A 4,525-nucleotide genomic window follows, 5' to 3' on the forward strand; every position below is an offset into this window, starting at 1 on the left:
CGCGCTGTTCCGGCGGCTCGGGGCAGCCTAGGCGTCTTGTTTGATGTCGCCCCCCTCTTCCCCCCGCCCTTCCCCGGGCTTGGAGGCCGCTGAAGGCCTGGCACACATTTCTCAGACACTTCATTCCTTCCTTCCTCCCAGCTCCCCACTGAGATAATGTTGTAAATGATTTCACCAGATCTCGTCCCGGCTGAGATTAGGCGATTCCTGACTCTGGGTGACCTTGTGCAAGCCCCCCTCTTCCTTTCATTATGGAACCCACTCTGTGCCCGACAGTGTGTTAATCCCCCGGATTACCACGTTGAGAGAGACAGTGGCAGCCTACAAGGAGTTTCCAGTCCATTCTGGAGGCAGACAGACCCTGATTTTCTGATTGATGACTAGGCATTCCTCTACCGTTCCTTTTTCTTTGGGCTTAGATGATGGCCGGAGAGATCAGGAGAACCTAAAAGAAACACTAGAGCACACATGTGTGGGCAACAGTATTGGTCTATTTGGGGATACAGGGATGCCTAAGATAGGTATTACCCTCAGGAAGCCCACAGACGAGAGATACTATATTCATAAGGGCAACTAATGTCTATTTCCCATTATATTTCTCTGGTATGTCCTAGGTTCAATAGAGACAGTTTTTATATGTCTAGATCAGCACAACCTGGGGGTCGAACGACCCTTTCACAGGGGTCGCCTAAGACCATCGGAAAGCACATATATAATTACATATTGTTGTTGTGATTAATCGCTATGCTTTAATTATGTTCAATTTGTAACAATGAAATTGGGGGTCACCACAACATGAGGAACTGTATTAAAGGGTCGCGGCATTAGGAAGGTTGAGAACTACTGGTCTAGATAGAAGTAAAATGCTGAGGAGGTTTAGGGTGATTAAATTACTCATAAGTTGGGGTATCCTGGAATACTTCCTGGAGGAAGTGGCCTATGCTTTGTATCTTAAAAAATAGGATGAGGGGCATTGGAAATGTGGTGAGTCATGGGGCCGGGAGGATGGAAGTACCCATGGCGTTTAAGTCATAAGCTGTCGAACTTGCGGTCCTCATTCAGGGAAATGATTTGAACCCCAGGGTGTGTGACTGGGAGGAGTATAAGAAGTGACTGAAGGAGGAGGCTTGAAGCTATGTCACAAGACCCTTAGATAAAGGACTCTGGACTTATCTTTAGACAAGGGAAGGCTATAAAATGCTCTTGAGCAGAGAAGGGACATTAAGGTTCTCCTATACAAAGATGGCTCTGGCAAAAGTGTGGAGAGTGGGTTGTAGGATTTGAAGGCAGAGAGCCCAGTTAGGAGGTTCAAGCCAGTAAAGGAGGTTCCTAAGTGACAGGTGTAGGCTGATAGTCTCCCGGAAGCACCTGCCCAGAACCAGCTCACCTGGGCATTGACTGCACACTGTCCAGTGATCCAAGTTTAGTGGAAACCTGCCTTCCCTTTAATGTACCCCCTGTGGCCTGGAGTCTAAGGAATCATTGTGATTTTGACCATATTTACCTTCCAAGCCTCATTTCCACCTTTCAGGACAGCCCTCAAGTCTGCAGCCAAATCTTAGCTCATTGCAGGCTTGATTTACTCACTCTTGCACCTCAGGCTACTCTGAGAGAGAGAGAGAGAGAGAGAGAGAGAGAGAGAGAGAGAGATTTCTTAACATTGCAGAGCAGGCTGTGCCCTATCATGTTCTGAAGAAATGATGAACAATGTCTCCTTTGTTGACCTGCAACCTGGGCCAATGGGGTAGTACTTTGTTTTGTTATTTTAAAGAGATGGAAAAGTGATGATGACAGAAAATTGTCTGTTGCTTTTGAAAATGGTGGTGTTTTCCTGTGTGTTTGAAATCCTCTTGGTGAAAGGTGATGAGCCTATGAAGTTACCCTCCTTTCTGCCATGCAGACGTTGTAGGCTTCTTAAAATGCTTCTGCTCAGCATCCGACTTTTTAAAAACTGCCTAAATACTCTGACCCAGATTCTTCCAAGGAACTCAACTCTTCCAGGGAAGCATGTTAACCCTTTCTAGGTTCCCCCAAATTTATGAGAGTCAGTAACTTCCTCCAGGAAGCTCTGCTATTGACTGCTGTCTGCTCTTGGGCCCTAATTAACTAGCTGGGTATACCATTCCTGTCCTTTCTAGCCTAAAAGTCTTTTATTTTTGGTCTAACTTCCATCTCCTCAGGATTGGGCACCCTGAAGGTGCATGGAGAATGTTGAATGAGTATTGAATATAGTCAAGTTAGGGTCTCACTGCAGTGCCTACAGCAGCCTCCTCAGTCAGATAGTTAATCAGCAACTTGTTTCTGGATACTTTAGGAGTGCTTAGATTGGGAGAATGAGCAACTAACTCACACACACACACACACACACACCACACACTTTTAGATAGACAGAGGGGTCAGTTAAGTAACCAAAAATTTGCCATGAATTTGTGTTTGGGCCAAACAAACAAAGATAAAAACCAACCCAGGAAGTTGCTGGCCCTCCACCCTAACTGTTTAAGAAGAAAGCTTCTTTGCAAATGTGCTCACAGACTATTTTTCAGTATCCTTTTCCTGGGCAGCGAAAATAGCACCACGTTGACACACTCTCCACCCCTTTCTCAAATGGAGAATTAAGCTCCTAAACTCGAGAAAAGACTTTGGCTTTGGAAGGCTCCTCTTAGATCGCAACGGCCTTTATTTTTTCAGTCATCCTCCTTTCTCTCCCAAAGCAGAGAGAATATTGGACCGTGTTCATCAGCGGTCACGTCTTTGATCCCACTGTGAGACCAGCAACTCACAAGGCGTCTTTGCTACTGTATCATGCCCCGTTATTAGGACCAGAGGCTGCTGTGTTTCCTCTGTCCCCTTTTCTGCCCCCAAGAAGGGCTATTCTCTGTCTTATTGCTTCACCTGTTTGCTTTAAACCTTAAAACAAATAATGCAGCTACATGTAGTGAGACTCCCCTTTGTCCTGGAGTATCTGAATGATTTGTGGGTTTGGTTTAAAGTACAGAAAGGAGAGAGAGCGAGAGAAGAAGAAAAAAGGTATTTTGCCTGAGGACTTGAAGGTCCCCTCCTCCCCCCGCCCCTTTTCCTCCGCTTGACTGACTTTCTCACACTCAGATTCCCTGCAGCCTGCCAGAGACGTGGTCGCTGCCCTGCCAAGAGCTATCTGGGAGAGCTATTGAAAGAGCCTTGAGTAAGTACACACTGGGCGGATTTTCTCCTCCCCTTGGTACCTGCTCCGCACCTGTACCAGGAGCAGTCCCACACATATCACCTGATCGCAGCCCTTTCAGAGACCGTGAGAAAAATAAAGTCCAGGATAGAAGAGATGTTTGTCGCCTCTCCAGGGCTGCAGCCGGCTCCCCGCAGTCCCAGTGCCCAGGAACAGCACATTCCAGGCCTGCGGTGCTTGCCTGTTTGCCTGTGCGCGTGCGGAGTGGGGGCACCACAACAGGAAGGGGAGGGAAGCCTGAGATCACCTTCATAATGTCTGCCTGGCTGCCTTTGTTTTCTGGCACCTGTCTGACTGGTAGTTTTATGATCCTTTACTAGAATCATTATTATGGTTCTTCTAGACAAGAGTCCATCTATGCACGTCACAGCAGAATTCATAAGTGGGACTTCTTATCTAAGGTTCATGGACGAACTTCCAGAGAGCCTATAAAGCCCATGAAATGGAATTCAAAATTGTTCTCCATGAATACTTTTTGAAAGAATGAATGGATGTGCTATTTTTTTTCCCCTGAGGTGAGGGTCCATAGCTTTCAGCAGAATTTCAAAACATTTTGTGACCCCAAAAGACTGAGGGAACTGAGCCAGACAGTCTCCACTTACAAGTGGATACCCAGCTTCAGGGAGGGCAAGGGACTAGCTCAAGGGTCCACAGCACCGTAAGCCAGAGCGGGGCTAGCCACCAGCTGGGAGCTCTTTCCATCACACCACAGTGCTGTGGTCCTGGGTCAGTTTAGGGTAGGTTTATAGGGGGGCTGTCCCCACCAAAGCCTGGATTGAAAATGGACACATTAATAAAGACACTTTGAATTTCCAGAACTTTTTCTTGGTCTTAATTCGGAGACACTGGAGTTGCTCTGCACCCAGTTTTTGGATGGCAAAGGGATAGGCTAGAAAACCAGGTGTCCAGGCAGAGAAGGGGATTCCCTAGAGCTTGGAGCAAGAGTCCTGGTTGCCATGCGGGGGCATTACAAACAACGGCAGCTCTGCATTCCACCTTTGATAAAAATAAGTCGCTACTTCTGAACAAAACTGCTTAGTTGGTTTCCAGCCAAGCTGGGACCTTGGACTGCTAACTGCGGGTGGAGGTGGAAGACAGAAGCTTTCAACATTGGCTAACAGCAGCCTGTAGTGCTTTCTGCCACCCCCACCTCCTCTTGGAAAACTCGGCTAGAGCCAGAGAGACCACGGGAATGTGCGCTTTCTAATGGGCTCTGAAGAAGGATGGTTGCCAAGAAAGTCTTTCCCAATGGGGTGGGGGCAGGGCGCCCTTAACTCCCACGTTTGGCCTGGCCTCAGCAGCGTG

At 47.6% G+C, this 4,525-nt stretch overlaps 1 long non-coding RNA gene across 4 annotated transcripts in view; it reads left to right on the top strand.

Annotated features, from left to right (window-relative positions):
• The first annotated feature begins 794 nt into the window (after positions 1 to 794).
• Positions 795 to 4,525, top strand: part of LOC102258729 — a 19,141-nt gene continuing 15,410 nt past the window's right edge. For all 4 annotated transcript variants that reach the window (XR_001363473.1, XR_001363472.1, XR_001363474.1 and 1 more), the window contains exons 1-2: positions 795 to 3,027; positions 3,106 to 3,181. This is a non-coding gene — a long non-coding RNA (uncharacterized LOC102258729). The remainder of the gene's footprint in view (positions 3,028 to 3,105; positions 3,182 to 4,525) is intronic.

This window comes from Myotis brandtii, unplaced genomic scaffold (assembly GCF_000412655.1).
Source record: "Myotis brandtii unplaced genomic scaffold, ASM41265v1 scaffold4, whole genome shotgun sequence".
NCBI lineage: Eukaryota > Metazoa > Chordata > Mammalia > Chiroptera > Vespertilionidae > Myotis > Myotis brandtii.